This window comes from Hemicordylus capensis, chromosome 12 (assembly GCF_027244095.1).
Source record: "Hemicordylus capensis ecotype Gifberg chromosome 12, rHemCap1.1.pri, whole genome shotgun sequence".
In the NCBI taxonomy this organism is placed as follows: Eukaryota; Metazoa; Chordata; class Lepidosauria; order Squamata; family Cordylidae; genus Hemicordylus; species Hemicordylus capensis.
The window spans coordinates 7,616,756-7,632,889 of record NC_069668.1 but is presented as its reverse complement, the minus strand read 5'-3'; the positions used below and the strand labels follow the sequence as shown (position 1 = coordinate 7,632,889).

Sequence of the window (16,134 nt, the reverse complement as noted above, 5' to 3'; positions counted from 1 at the left end):
GAGCCCTGAGCAGTGTACTACATACTTGTGTTTCTCCTCACAACAACCCTGTGAAGTAGGCGAGGCTGAGAGAGAAGTGACTGGCCCAGAGTCACCCAGCAAGTCTCATGGCCGAAGGGGGATTTGAACTCGGGTCTCCTAGTCCAGCACTCTAACCACTACACCATGCTGGCTCTTTTGGGACCTTCTGTCCGCTCTGCAGATGCTCTTCCACTAAAGCCCAGATGAACCTAGGGAGCTGCCTTATACTGCGTTAGACCACTGGCCCTTGCAGCTCAGTACTGTCTGCACTAGCCGGCAGCAGCTCTCCAGAATCTCTGGCTGGGGTCTTTCCCACCTGAAAATGCCACCTTGGTCCTCCTCCGGCATGCCAGGCAGGTGCTCTCCCACTGAGCAATGGCCCCATACAAGAAAATCTTGCTCTTCTTCATTAGGTTCACTTATACAGAACCATTGGGAGAGGAGCTGGTCTTGTGGTAGCAAGCATGAATGGTCCCTTTTGCTAAGCAGGGTCCCTCCTGGTTTGCATTTGTATGGGAGACATATTCATTCATTCGTTCGACTTCTATACTGCCCTTCCAAAAATGGCTCAGGGTGGTTCACATAGAGAAAATGAATGGGAGATGTATGAGATCATTGTAAGATTTGCCCCTCAGGGGACGGGGCCTCTCTGGAAAGAGCACCTTCCTGCTTGCACACCTCGCAGAAGGCTACAAGTTCCCTCCCTGGCAGCATCTCCAAGATATGGCTGGGAGAGATTCCTGCCTGCAACCCTGGAGAAGCGGCTGCTGCCAGTCTGTATACAGACAATCCTGAACTAGATGGACCAAGGGTCGGACTCGGTAGAAGGCAGATTCCTATGTTCCTAGATGGAGCAATCGCCCTGCCTTTTCTGCTTTTCTTTCCTGCACCTAATTAAATGAATAAATGAATAAATGAATAAATAGCAACCCTCTTCTCTTGCACAGCTTTTCCTCGCCGCCGCCCCGGCCCCATCCTGCAGCAAGAGCGAAGAGACGCCCTCAACCTGTCCCTGCAAGCCCGGCGGGGCACGCGAGCCTGCCTGGCTAGGCAACTTTTGGGACGCAGCTGCTGCCTCTTCCAGAGAGCGAGCCGCAGGCATCGAAGGGGCGGCAGCAGCCAATGGCGATCCGAGTCCCGGCCGCCCCCGATCCCGCCCAATGAGTGCCCGGCGATCCGCCGCGCCATCTGCCAATCGCACCAGCTATCACAAGCCAGCCGGGGAGGAGGAGGAAGCGCCCCTGCCTCGGACGGTAGGGGATTGCGGATTGGCCGCCTGCTCTGATTACTGGGTCCAGCAGGCACGCTGGAAAGCGGCTGCCGCTGCTGCCGCGGCTCTTCTTCCACCGGGGAGACACAAAAGGCATCACGGGGGGGACACCCAGGTCTCTCCAGTGAGCAGCGGGGAGAGGAGGGCGCTGCTGCCACCACTCCGCTGGGGCTGGACGTGGCCGCCGCACCCCGATCCCCCAGAGGAGGGAAGAAGCGGGAGAGATCCCTGCTGCAGCAGCAGTGGGTCCCCTCCGGTCGGGTCTGCAAGAGAGAAGGTAGGCTGGATGGCTCGCTCCTTTCATCCTCGGCTGGCTCCCCTCTCCAGCCTTGACTGAGGGTTTCGGCTGCCGGCTGGCTCGGCGAGCCATGCAACAGCTAGACCGGTTGGGCTTCAGGTGGGCAAGGGCGGCTCTCTCCCTCTTTCGAGCAGCCCGGCTGTGCCAGGCAGGCATGATCGGCTGCTTCCTAAGGAGGAGGAGGAGGAGGAGTGGATCTGCTCCGTCTGTGCAAGAGGAGCTGCGCTCTTGTGTCCCCATCATGCCTGGCTGTGGCGTTCCCAGCCGCGCACTGGAGACTGGTTTGTGTGAGCCCGGGCTGGAGGTGGCGGGGCGGCGGGAAGGGCGCTTCTGGGGACCCGATCCACTCCCATGTCTCTCCACCATAGTTTTTAGAAAGAAAGTCAAATCTTCGCATCCTTCTTTCCTCCCCCCCCCGCCCCGGGCTTTTATACCTGTGCTTTGTATCTTAGGGTTATAGTGTACATGTTTGGTTTGTTTTATACACTTTTAAATTGGATTTGTATTTTTATATTCCAATGTCATTTTTTTAAATTGTGCAGTTTTGAATAGATTTATGTTGTGTGAATGGTCCTGTAAATCGCCCTGAGATCCTTTTCAGGAAAGGCGGTATACACATTTAACAATCAAAGAAATGTGCCCAGAGTGCTTGCCCTTCAGCACTGAGGGGGGCTGCGGTGGGTTCCTTGCCCCAGGAAGGGCTGGGATGTGACTCGAGGGGGGGGGTGTCAAAGTACTCCCATTGAAACCAAATCAGCAATGCCTGGCTTTGGGTCTGTTTCCTCGTGGGGCTGGTCACTGTTTCCTAAGCAAAAAGGGGAAGGTGCTGAGCAGGATTGGAGCCCTCTGCTTCTTAGAAAATATCCCCCGCAGCCCGTCCTAAGAGAAGTTGCACAACAGACTCTCATTCTGCGCTAGAATCCCTTCCTCCCCCCACCCCACATCTGCACACATGCACTTGGCACATGATCAGAGATGGTCTTTATTACATGCATCCCAGAGCTGAGCATCGACCTGTGGTAGAGAGGTGCTGAGCCTGCATTTCAGAGACCCATCTTCCCATTTCTTGCATGGCAATGAAGAAACTCACTCAGGCAAATGCAGCAGAGTCTTGTGACACTCTAAAATCAAATAGGATTACTGTGGCAGTAGGTGCCATGGGACCAGCGCCCACCAGGTTTATCTGATGAAGCCGCCTCCAGACCATGCAAGCCCGTTGTGTCCACAGCTTCATCATGCTCCTGATCAAGTGGGCTGTAGTCTCCGAAAGCTTCTCCCACAATAAATCTGTTATGTGTGTGTGTACGTGTGTGTGTGTGCACTGTAACAGACAAAAACGGTCTGTTATTTCTTCAGAATTTGTCACTTGGGTAATACATTATTTTTCAGGCTAGTCTACATCACAGAATTGTTATGAAGATAAATCAGAACTCCTTGGAGGGTGGGGTGAAATACAAAGGTACTCAGCACTCCTTAAAGCCCTGGCTCTAATTAATCCTTGTCATCTTGGGAAATCTTCTCTCCTGTCTCTTGATATTCTGCGGCAAGAACATTCCCACTAAGATACCTGTTCAGGTTTTCTCTGTTGTGGGGGTGGGGTGTGGGAGAACAGACTGCCTGGCCCTGAGCAGATTTGGAACAGACAGGAAAACAACTTCTTTACCCCATAACTAATCTTTGGAACTGACTGCCACAAGGTGTGATGGCAGTGACTGTCTTCAGTGACTTGAAAAGGAGATTTGACTTTCTAGCACCTTCCCCTTTCGGAGGAGAGAGGAGGGGGTCTATCACTTTTTGTTGGTCAATGGCTATATGGAGCCTACAGGTTCAGAGGCAGTCTAGCTCTGAACACTGATGGGAAAGGGTGATTCCTGTCAAACCCCGCTTGTGGGCTTTGCAAGAAGCATTTGGCTGGCTACTGTGGGAAACAGCATGCTGGCCTAGATGGACCCTTGGGTCTGATCTTACATTCCTTATCGCCGTTGCTATCATCTTTAACTCTTTGCTTCTTAAGGTGCCACATCACATTCCATGCCACGTAAGCAGCAAAAACATTCTCCAGTCTTGTATATTGTGCTTGCTTATAGCTGAGCCTCTTCATCTGCAGGCTGGGGAGCATTCAAGCTGCGGTTTATATGCTTTTAAGTTCTGTACTCTTAATTCTGACAGGCACACATTTGGTGTTATCAGTCCGATAGAGAGAGATGAACAAGTTTTTGGATTCTGTTGCTGAAGATAAACTTCGCAAGAGGTTGACTGTCAACAGTAAATGCGGCTGGAAATTGAGCACAGCAGAGCAAATTTTTGTTAAGCACATATGATAATACTCTGCAGTTTCAGATCTATATATTTATAGCTTATCTGAAACTGCAGAGTAAAACCCTAGGTGTTTTAACAAAATCTCCCTCTGCTGTGTTCAGTTCCCAAACCATGTTTAATATTGACAACCAGTCTCTTGCAAAGCTTATCTTCAGCACCAGAATCCAATCTTTCTCTATTGATTGACAATAACACTATGTATCTGATGAAGTGGGATCTATTTCCCAAATGCTTTCTGCCATGATATATCTTTAAGCTTCCCCAAACCATGGGTCTTCTTGAACAAATGATCTCTGTAAGTGAAACCTTATTGCCCAGTTGCTTTTCTTCTGCCCTTTGGACTGCAAACCCAGGTGGGTTCTACCATATCTGGCTATTTGGCCACTATGGCTGGGGGTGATGGGAGTTGTATTCCAAAAGCAGGTGGAAGACTGAAGCCATGCAGCCCTGATCTGTTGTTTCAGATTTGAAACAACAACATTTCAGAGGAAAAATTGGGCAACTTTTCTTCTCTTACATCATTCTTTAGATTCTTTTTGTCTCCATGCAGCTTCCTGTGACTGCACTGTGGAGACAGAAAAGTGTGTTGTGACTTCAGAGAATGACTGTGTGGACCATAATAAATGTTTTGATTCTGACTTCAGAGGGGGAGAGAGAAATCTCTATATGTAAATATAAGGTCAAAGGAAGCTGCCATATACTGAGTCAGACCTTTGGTCCATCTATCTCAGTATTGCCTACACAGACTGGCAGAGGCTTCTCCAAGGTGGCAGGCAGGAATCTCTCTCAACCTACTTGGAATTTGGAACCTAGATGCTCTTGCCAGAGCCACTCCATCCCCTGAGGGGAATATCTTACAGTGCTCACACTTCTGTCCTGGTTTGCATATGGATGGGAGACTTCCCATCCATATGCAAACCAGGGCAGACCCAGCTTAGCAAAGGGGACAAGTCATGCTTGCTACCCCAAGACCAGCTCTCCTCCCGAATAGCCGCTTTCCAGGATGCCTCTTATATTTGCTTCTCTTCTTTCCAGTCCAAAGCTCTTCAAATGTCACAGAAGACCTTTATTTTGGCAAGCTGCACTGCAGTTCTAAAGCTTTCCTGGTCTGCTTTAAAAAAAATCATCTAATTGATTATTTGACAGGTCTAATGAGTTATCCACTTGCTCCTCAGTGTCTCCAGGAACTGGTTTATCCTGCACTTAATGGAACAAAAACAGGTTTAGTGGCTCAAACAGGAGTTGTGATTGCAAAAGGTTTTTCTTCTTCCTCCCGGTCACAAGTGCCTTTAGGAGTGGAATAACTGTACGTTTTCCAGACTCAGTTACTCAACAGTATTTGTAGTCCGAGTTTCCTCTGTCGGGCGACTTAGAGTCCATGAGGCAGGCCCACACATTTTTCCCATCTCAGGGGGTGAACATTTGTCATGGTTTTTGGAAAGGTCTGCCCCCTCCCCCAGAGATGGACAAGAGGTGATAGCACTGTGGCACTTACAGCTTTCTCTGTGTTATCACCCCTTCTTTTTCACTACTCCTAATGATTAGGGTCAAATTGCAGTCTTTTTTGCATAGAGGAAAGAGTTCAGGTCAGGGGAATAATGGGCAAATTGTTGTACTGTCTTCGTGGAGTACTCTTTGGAGGACATTCCTGCCCGTTTCCATTTCCATTCCTCTGGCATCAATCATTTTTCAAGCCGTTTTTGTGTGTTTAAAACTGTTTAAAGCTTTTAAAACACAACTGCATATTTGGCCACAAAAGGTTCAGTCGTGAGAACAATAAAGGCATAATAACACTCAGAAAGCTGAACGTCTTGCAATGCTAACACCTCTTTACCATCTCTAGGGTAGGGTTGCCACGCCCCATGGAATTCTGGGTGTCACCTGGATTTTAAGCATCTCACCTGGATTGCTTAGCCCACCCAGATTCTCCCAGATTTCAGCTTTCTTTCTTTCTTTCTTTCTTTCTTTCTTTCTTTCTTTCTTTCTTTCTAAGCTCTAGCCCTTGTAGAAGCGAAATTATGGGGCAAAACATGCAGTCACTATTCTGTTCAACTGCTGGACTTGGATTAAGAGAGGAAGCACACCAGATGCTAGCTGGGAGGGTTTCACTTTTACAAGTACAGCAATCTCCCGAGGAATGTTGCCTTGTTTGTTATCAGCAGGGGATCACTATCGGGCAGTTGAGAGGATAGCTTGCTTTTGATGCGAATCACTAGCTGCATACCAGGCTGTATATTGTAACGTTTAAGGACTTCCTTGGCTTTACGTTCCATGCATGCCTACTTAGTAGATTTTCTCTCAAATAAGTGTGTACTACAGAATTACAGCTTAGTTAAAAAGCTGTGCTGCTTTTTTTGTTTTGTTTTGTTTTGTTTTGTTCTATTGCTGCTGTTAATATGTCAAGGAAAATGGTCAGGCAAAGAATTCTTCCCCAACTATTATTGGTAGATATCCAGAGCAAATACAAGTCAGCTGGAAAGTGCAGCTGCTAATTTGCACATGCGAAATTATTCGCATGCCAATTCACATAATATGCAAATTAGGCACCCAGATTCGTAGACCCAGAATATGGCAACCCCACTCTAGGGGTGCAGATCTTGTCAAAAATCACAGTGAGCATTCACACACGCGCACACACGCACAGACACACACCGCGGTTGTACTTACGACCCCAGCTTGCTCATGTACAATGCTATTAATTTCGACAGGACTACTTAGTAACTTTGTCTGGATAACTTCAAGTTGTTTCCTCTGGAAGCTGCTCGCTAAGCGAGTAAGAAACAGGATGGTTTCCTGACCTTTGCTGCTGTTCTGTCTTTGGGCCATGCTTGCATTCTGCGGTGATGTGGTTTTTATCTGAACTGGTAGGTAGGCTGTGGTTTGCTGCCTTCAAAAGTATTTCTCAGACACCTAGCAACTTTTTCTTCTTCTCTCCTTAATGAAAGCAAGGGACCCCTCACTCTTGTAGCCAACATTATTTTGCTATTTAATGTGTGTGTTAACAGATAGAGGGCAGAATGAGGGGTTCAGGGTGCTGGCATGCCCTGCTGATCTGGACGTGTTTTGTGAGAACGGACCAGTCCAAGCCAGTGGCTCATCCAGAGACGGAATCCTCTGCAAGCAGATAATTCTGCACTGCCTGCAGTAGGAGTGGCTATGGTGCCCAACCAAATCTGAGTCCAAACCGAGCCCCCGCCCCCACCACAGAGTTCCCTGTAAGAGGGATCCCCAGATGTTGGTGACTACAACTCCCATGATCCCCAGCCAAAGGCCATTGCAGCTGAGGATGCTGGGGGTTGTAGTCTACAACATGTGGGAATTCCTGTTACAGGGAACACTGCTACCCCACCCCCTGGGAAATCTATCCTGAGAAAGGGGCATCTTGTGTGGAGTGGGTGGGGTCTACAGTGGCAGAGGGTGGAGCTTAGAGGTGGGTGAAACCTAGAGCGGAGGAGAGTGGAGCTCAGAGGTGGCTTGAAGCTAGAGCAGCACAGGGTGGAGCTCAGGTGGGTGGAGCCTAGAGTGGCAGAGGCTGGAGGTCAGGTAGGTAGAGCCTAGAGCAGTGGAGGGTGGTGCTCAGAGGTGGGTGGAGCCTAGAGCGGTGGAGGGTGGAGCTCAGAGGTGGGTGGAAGCTGGAGCAGCACAGGGTGGAACTCAGGTGGGTGGAGCCTAGAGCAGTGGAGGCTGGAGCTCAGAGGTGGGTGGAGCCTAGAGCAGTGGAGGGTAGAGCCTAGAGCAGTGGAGGGTGGGGCTCAGAGGTGGGTGGAGCCTAGAACGGTGGAGGGTGAAGCTCAGAGGTGGACTGAACCTAGAGCAGGGTGGCACTCAGAGGTGGGTGGAGTCTAGAGCGCTACCACTTTGCAGGGGGTGGCACGGCCCCCACCTCCAATTTCTCTTTTTAACCCATCTTCCTCTTCTAAAAAGCAGCTCTCATTTTTAAACATGGAAACTGTCATGTCCTGTCACAGACTGAAATTAGAATGAAAAAGCCTATCATCAAATGGGCTTCTGAAGGCAAGGAAACAGAGAGATTGCTCAGATGTTGCACTGGGTGGGTGGGTGGATTAGTTTGGGGGAAGCAGTCCTTTTATTGAAGATTCAAGGACTGAGGGCAAGATTTCCAGGCTAGCCCACAGTCCTTTTCCTTAACAAATGTAAGCCTTTGTATGATCTGAGGGCCAGGAACAATTGACCTGTCTGGGCAACGACGTCCTTCTAAAAATATCTGAACTCGGTGCCAGGATCCAACATCTCCCTCCAGACCTCATTCCGTACAAGTTGTTAAGCGACCAAGATTTCAGATCTTTCTTTCAAACCTCAATATGTCAAGTGCTGATCACGTCGCTCTGCTTTTGAACAGTGGCTGGGCGGATGCATTGTGAGCAGGCAGATTGTCATCCTTGAACAGTTTTTTGCTGGTTGTCATCTGTGGGTGCTGTTTCTGTTTTGCTGCACCACAGCAGATCTAAAAGGCTATTTGGCTAATCTGAACTGTTTTAAATGGTTTCTAAAAATTTCTTGGTTTGTTTTAATGTTGTAATCCACCTAGAGGCTTCGGTAGTGGGTGGTATACAAATATGCTAAATAAATAAATAAAATAAAATGGTGCATGGATGTGCACTGATAGAAGAAGGGTTAACAGGGATGATCTGTAACTCACTGGAGGAGAACATGCATGGCAGCTCCAGCTAGCTCAAAAAGACTCCGGTCTAGGATCTTAGGGGGCTGCTGCCAGTCAGTGCAGACAGTACTGAGTGGGATGGACCTATGATCTGACTCAGTAGAAGGCAGCTTCCTGTGCTCATCAGGGGTATCGCTAGCTCAGTGGCAGAGCACCGACTTTGCATGCAAAAGGTTGCAGGTTCAATCCCTGGCAGCATCTCCAGACAGGGCTAAGAAGTCTGTATGAAACTCTGGAGAAGATGCTGCCAGTCAGTGTAGGTAATATGAGCTAGGAACATAGGAAGCAATGGAGGCTCCTCATTTGGGGCAGAGGGGGTGATTCCTTCCTCCTTGCCACCCTCCTCTCACCAAACATACCATCTCTTCCTCTCTGTCTTTCTCTTGCTTGAACGTTGCTCTTGCATTTCCATTGCTTGCCAGCAGATGGCCCTGGCTGCGGGTCTTTTTAATAAATTCCTTTGTAAAGCCATTTCCTGCCTCTTAGGAGGGATCCGTTGCCCCAAATGAAGTCATTGCTATACTTAGCCACTACCTAAATGACATATTTAATGCCCCGGGCCCAGACTGTGGCTATGCCTTTCTTTCCTCCCCCCCCGCCGCACCCAAGGGTGGGCAGGGGCTAGTCCTGCCCCCAACCAATCAGAAGACAGAATAGCTGACAGGCATCTGTTCCGACCAATAGCCAGCAAACAAGGCCAGCCCAGTCATCTGATTCCCCAGGGTCCTTCTAGGCAAGCTGAGCAGACAGTTTGGAGATCTTTGTGCAAAATGGGAGCACCCCATCTGCAAGCAAGTGGAGTTCAGAACAGGCCGGAGCCTTTCTCCAGCCTCTCCTTCTCCAGAGGGAAGCCAGCTCTTTTCCCCTCACTCAGCATCCCAAGGGAGCCCTCAGGAGGCATTGGATTTCTCCAGCGTTTGCTGGGAGGTTTTTCCTTTTAAAAAATGCCACTAGCAAATCTGGGCAACATTCTGAGATCTCAAGAACGGGGTGGGGGGGAGTGGGAGAGGTGGTGGGCTGGCCCTTCCTCTGGGTCGTTCCTTTACTGACCGGCAAACCAGCCTGCAGCCCCCCTGCCTTTCCTCTTGTGCTGGTACTTGAAGCCAAGCCTTTTTCTAGCTCGCTCCGTCTCTTTCTCTTACTCTCTCACCTCTCTTGAGGGTGAAGGAGAGGGAAGGGGTTATGGCTGCCCAATAAAGCAACTGAAAGTCCTAACTGGACACCTTCAAACTTCTACCTGTTTGAAATGTGTGCGTCTTTAATGCTGGAATATTTCTTTTTAGCCTTTAAGGCGTCTGAGATGATTGCCTTCTCTTCATGGGCAACCTAACAGGCACAGCTTGGAAACCAGGCCTGTCCAAAATAATCAAGCCACTCCACCCTTCTATAGTCCTCATGCCTGTTTTTGTTTGCTGTTAGTTGGTTTAATGTTCAAATCTGATAAAGGATTATCTCAAGTAAAGGTTGCATAGAAGTTCACCCAGTTCTACAGTTTATTCCAACTGAAGCCTCAATGAACACATTGCGGCTTATTCCCAAGGAACTGCTGTGTGCATAGGACTGCAACCCACGAACATATCCCAGAAATGTTTGTGTTGTGTGTGAGAGAGAAATAAAGTAAAAGGTAAAGTGTGCCGTCGAGTTGGTCTCGACTCCTGGCACCCACAGAGCCCTGTGGTTGTCTTGGGTAGAATACAGGAAGGGTTGACCATTGCCTCATCCCACTCAGTATGAGATGATGCCTTTCAGCACCTTCCTTTATTACTGCTGCCCAATATAGGTGTTTCTCATAGTCTGGGAAACCTACCTGCGGGGATTTTGAACTGGCAACCTTCTGCTTGTTAGTCAAACATTTCCCTGCTGTGCCAGGTAGCAAGCATGAATTGTCTCTTTTGCTAAGCAGGGTCTGCCCTGGTTTGCATCTGAATGGGAGGCTACATGTGAGCACTGTAAGAGATTCCCCTTAGGGGATAGGGCCGTTCTGGGAAGAGTACCTGCCTGCCAAGATAGGGCTGGGAGAGCCTCCTGCCTGCAACTTTGAAGAAGCTGCTGTCAGTCTGTGTAGACAAGACTCAGTTGGATGGACCAAGGGTCTGACTCAGTATATGGCAGCTGCTTATGTCAGTGTGGACTGGCACCCGCCTGTCAACTGGGAGCGAGCACTCCTGGCCGTGCGGAGGCTTCACCATCAGTGGGGGTGGCACCGCCGCCAGGACATGGAGGCTGTACCGGAGGTATGGCCCCATTCCCTAAAGCTGGCCTGCTCAACTTAGGCCCCCCCCAGCTGTTTTTGGACTACGACTCCCATAATCCCCAGCCACAGTGGTCCATAGCCAGGGATTAGGTAGGCCAACATCTGCAGGAGGGCCGAAGTTGAGCAGCCCTGCCCTAAAGGGAGTATCTTATGGCAGGCTGTTCTCTCATGAAGTCACCCATCCAACTGCAAACCAGGGTGGACCCTGCTTAGCCAAGGGGGCCATTCATGCTTGCTATCGCAAGACCAACTTCCAACATGGGAAGCTGCCTTCTACAGAGTCAGACCACTGGTCCATCTAGCTTCCATTGGTCCATCTTGTCTACTCGGGATGTGCATGGAACCACATGGGGGAGGCTCAAAGGCGGCGGGGTTGCTGCTTTAGGAGTGGGGGAGGGTGCACTTACCCCTCCCACTGCTTCCCCCCCGCCAGCGTCCATTTTTGTTAAAGCCCATCAGGGCGGCAGCATATCTCCCTGCTGCCCCGTTGTCCGGATATAACCAGAAGTATCCGATGCGCCTGCGCGTGCCAGGGAGGGAACTTGGATCCTGCTGCTGGCAACAACTCATGCTTGCTCCCACAAGACCAGAACGAGGCTTGCTTTGCACAGCAATAAGACGGCACGTGGCCAGGCACAGCTGTCGCACACAAAGACAAATGGCACTCATAAAGGCGAGGTGGCCTCCTAACGGGTCTGATGACAGCATTAATCGGGCAGCAAGGAATGTCTCTCTCGCGGCTCTGCTGGCCCTACACTTTAGTTGTGGGCGCCTTCGTTGTGACGCACAAGTGCTGCCTCCCGGTTGCTGCAGAGCTGACCTGTTGTTCTCCCTGCAAATACGTCTTCTCTGAAGGGCTTTAAGGACAGAGGATTCTCTGTCTGGAAAATGCATGCTTTGGGGCAAGTGCCAGCCAATTTATACTCTGTTGTTTTTCAGTCTCGGACCACATACCCTGAGCTATGAGATAAAGGCAGTGGGCTCACCACCCCGTCAGGCTGGCGTCGGTAGTCATCTGAATCTGTGACACTGGAAGGAAATAACTCCCTGGGTGGTGGCGGCGGGAGATGTCCACCATGCAAGGGAGGCAATCATTGTCTTGTTGAGAGAGAATTTTTGACTGGATCTCTCCATTATCTTGGCCTGCCAGGGAAGGAGAGCCCATTGAAGAGGGCAGGTGTGAAATCGTGCCCAAGGAACCAACCTTATGGCCGGAATCATGGACCCTTTTAACTGAGTCAGCCGCAGGAAGCTTGTCCTTGGGCGGTGTTGTAGGACCCAACAGGCCTGAACTATCTTCTGCCTTCAAAAAGCGGGAAGTGCCACTGTCCCCTTGGCTGTGTTTATAATGGCCCCAAGATGCAATATCTGGGTCTGAGGAACCATTGAGCTCTTCTGGAAGTTTATTATGAACTCATGGTTCTGAAGGCAGAGCAGGGTATCTGGACATCCCTGAGGCTCTTTGGACAGGAATGAGATCTGATCAGGATGTCATCCACGGACGGAGGTGGAACGGATGGAGGTGGAACACCACCCACCCACCCCTGGTTGTCCTCAAGTGCGCCACCATTGCTACCAGGAGCTTGGTGAACTCTTATGGGGCAGTCGATAGAGCAAAGCAAAGGGCCCAATATTGCTAATGAGCCCCATTGTACACGAAGCGGAGATGCCTTCTGTCCTGTCCTGTGGATCAGAATGTGCAAGTAGGCCTCTTTGAGATCTGTTGAGGTGAGAAGATTCCCCGCCTGAATGGCCATCAGGATGGACTGAAGAGTCTGTATCCGGAATCCTTTTCTCCTCCGGAAGCGGTTCACATACTGGAGATCCAGAATGGCCCTCCATTCCCTGGTCTTTTCGGGGACAACGAACAGGATCAAATACACCCTCTGTCGCTGTTCTGAGGTGGGCTGCCCATGTCTGCCCATGTCTGCAAAAGATGCTGAATGGCGAGAGACCTTGGATTGTGCTTTGTCTTCCATAGGGACCTGGGCAATGGGAGGACTCTGTCTTGCTACCACAAGACCCACTTTTCCTACCCTAAAGTCACTCGTGAGAACAGCCCTACCCTGTGGCTGCAGCATCTTTCTCTGATGATCGCATGTGGAGTCGCCGATCTGCTGACTTGTAAGAGGGCCTCCAGTTTGCTTCCACTTGTGTATCTATAAATAAAGCAAAGATCGGGAGGACCATCTGATTTCCGTGTTCTTAAGCCCAAAACTAAGTGCAGAGCTGTCAACGTGTCTTCTGGGAGCTTGGAGTTTAATCCCCCCACCAATTTTAATTGGGAACACGTTGTTGCCACTGCAACCTGGAGCTGCAGACGGGGGCGGGGGAGACGTTAAAAAAACACACATACACACCATACAAGCTGGCAGCTGCAGGGAGAAAAAGTGAAATGGGTGATTTGGTGATTTTCATCCTCCCTTCCCTGCTGCCGTGGTTAGGATCGATTCCCGTACTGGCAGCCAAATTGTTCTGAGCACATGAACTAATGGACCCTTTTTCTTTGGAAACGGCTCTTTTAAAAAGAGAAATTGCCAGCTTATAATAGGATTAAGAGTGCTTGCTGGAAGATGGAGAGCAGGAAATAGGAAGCAGAGTAGGAAATTGCTCGCCTGCATACATCAAGGTTGCTCCACGTTGCTTGCTATTCAGCGAGACGTGGCGAGGGGAATAAACAAGGTAATTAAAAGAGAACATAAGAAGAGCCCTGCTGGGTCAGGCCCAAGGAGGCCCATCTGGTCCAGCCTCCTGTTTCACACAGTGGCCCACCAGATGCCGCTGGAAGCCACAGGCAGGAGTTGAGGGCATGCCCTCTCTCCTGCTGCTACTCCCCTGCAACCGGTACTCAGAGGCATCCTGCCTCTGAGGCTGGAGGTGGCCTATAGCCCTCCTACTAGTAGCCGTTGATAGACCTCTCCTCCATGAAGTTATCCAAACCCCTCTTAAAGTCATCCAGGTTGTTGGCTGTCATCACCACATCTTGTGGCAGAGAATTCCACAAATTGATTATGCGTTGTGTGAAAAAGTACTTCTATTTGTTGGTCCTAGATTTCCTGGCAATCAATTTCATGGGATGACCCCTGGTTCTAATGTTATGTGAGAAGGAGAAGAATTTCTCTATATCCACTTTCTCCACACCATGCATGATTTTATAGACCTCTGTCATGTCTCCCCGCAGTCATCTTTTTTCTAAACTAAATAGCCCCAGGTGTTGTAGTCTTGCCTCATAAGAAAGGTGCTCCAGGCCTCTGATCATCTTGGTTGCCCTCTTCTGCACCTTTTCCAGTTCTACAATGTCCTCATTAAGATACGGTGACCAGAATTGTACGCAGTACTCCAAGTGTGGTCGCACCATAGTTTTGTATAAGGGCATTATAATATTAGCCATTTTATTTTCAATCCCCTTCCTAGTGATCGCTAGCATGGAATTGGCCTTTTTCACAGCTGCCGCACATTGAGTCGACACTTTCAACGAGCTGTCCACCATGACCCCAAGATTCCTCTCCTGGTCAGGCACCGACAGCTCAGATCCCATCAGCGTATACTTGGTTGGGGTTTTTCGTCCCAATGTGCATCACTTTACACTTGCCAACATTGAACCGCATTTGCCACTTTGTCGCCCACTTTCCCAGTTTGGAGAGATCCTTTTGGAGCTGCTCACAATCTGTTTTGGATTTCACTACCCGAAAGAGTTTGGTATCATCTGCAAATTTGGCCACCTCGCTGCTTACTCCTGCTTACTCTCCTAGTGAGAGGAGAGCTGGTCTTGTACTCTGGGAAGAGCAGAAGGTTTCAAGTTCCCTCTCTGGCTTCTCCAAGATAGGGCTGAGAGAGATTCTTTGGGGGAGCATTTCTCGCTTCCCCAGACCGATGTCCTCCTTGCCCAAGACCTTCATTCTCTCTGACAGTAGAGGAGCTACCAGCCTTGGAGTGGGATACCTCTATCACGTCCCTGAAGGCCTTGTCCACATGCCTCTCTGTCTCTCTGAGCTTCTCCAGATCCACCACCTTGGTCTCAAGGGAACAAATTTGTTCCCTGAGAGCCAGGAGCTCCTTGCACTGAGCACACACCCATGACTTCTGCCCATGAGGCAAATAGTCATACATGTGGCACTCTGTGCAATATACTGGGAAGTGCCCCTTCCCCTGCTGACTTTCTATCTTCATACTGTTTTTTGTTGGCTGTTTACAATATTTAAAGATAGTTTATTAGAAGTAGTTTATTATCTGTTTATTATTATGTTTATTAGATAGTTTATTAGAAGAATAGGTCTCAGCTGTAATGGTCAGCTGTTTAACTGTCCAAACAGCCTTTCCCAAGAATATTAGGGATATGAAGGAGGGATTTGTACTTATGTTCTCTTCTCCATCAGGCTCCTTGTGATCACAGGGGCTTGTTCCAGTCTCCCCCGCACACTTCCCACTAAACTCCTGCAAAACTCCTACGTCCTGTTTGCTATCCCTGTTCACTATGCTCTGTTCACTATGCTCTGTTCACTATGTTCTTGGGCCTTCACCTCTTATGTAGAGAGTAGTCTTCCAACTGAGACACAGGATGTGAGTCAAAAGATTGTGAGGCCTCCCCCAGCCCTAGCTGACTCCACCCCCTCCAGGCAGGGACATAGTAAAACACTGGAGTTTGCTAGCCCTGGCAAATAACACACAAGCTCACACAAACACACAGACTAAGACTTACCCCTTAAAGAGAAACTAGCCCCTGAAAATCTCCCCTCTTCCTGTTAGTTAGTTTGAAGGGGGAAAGGCTAGATGTTTAGAAAAGCTTGCTCCCTCCTCAGCTGTGTCTGCTCTTCACAGAGTAGTCTTCCAGCTCAGTTCCTTCTGATGGGCACGGTCTAGAACCCTGTGCTTTTCAGAGGTGGGGTCTATAATTACATAGGGAGCATAGGGAGCTGCCTCCTACCGAGTCAGACCCTGGGTCCATCTAGCTCAGTACTGTCAACCCAGACTGGCAGCGGCTTCTCCAAGGTTGCCAGCAGGAGTCTCTCTCAGCCCTCTCTTGGAGATGCTGCCAGGGAGGAAACATGGGACATCCAGCATGCAAGCAGGCAGGTGCTCTTCCCAGAGCAGCCCCATCCCCTCACACATGTCTCCCAACTAGGGTGGAGCTTGGAACCTTCTACATGCAGATGCTCTTCCCAGAGCGGCCCCATCCCCTGAGGAGGGGAATATCTTCCATGTAGTCTCCCATTCAAATACAAACCAGGGCAGACCCTGCTTAGCAGAGGGGACAATGCATGCTTGCTACCACAACACCAGCTCTTCTCCCC

The 16,134-nt window shown here is 49.7% G+C and overlaps 1 protein-coding gene across 4 annotated transcripts in view; it reads left to right on the top strand.

The window, feature by feature from the left end:
* Positions 1–1,112: 1,112 nt before the first annotated feature.
* The window catches only part of CAMKK1 (calcium/calmodulin dependent protein kinase kinase 1), a 115,764-nt gene continuing 100,742 nt past the window's right edge, over positions 1,113–16,134 (top strand). For 2 of the 4 annotated variants that reach the window (XM_053274960.1, XM_053274961.1), the window contains exon 1: positions 1,295–1,568. The gene's annotated coding sequence lies outside the window, so the exon portion shown is untranslated. Of the gene's footprint in view, positions 1,275–1,294; positions 1,569–16,134 lie in introns of those variants that run through there. The other 2 variants (XM_053274962.1, XM_053274963.1) reach the window with 2 other exon arrangements.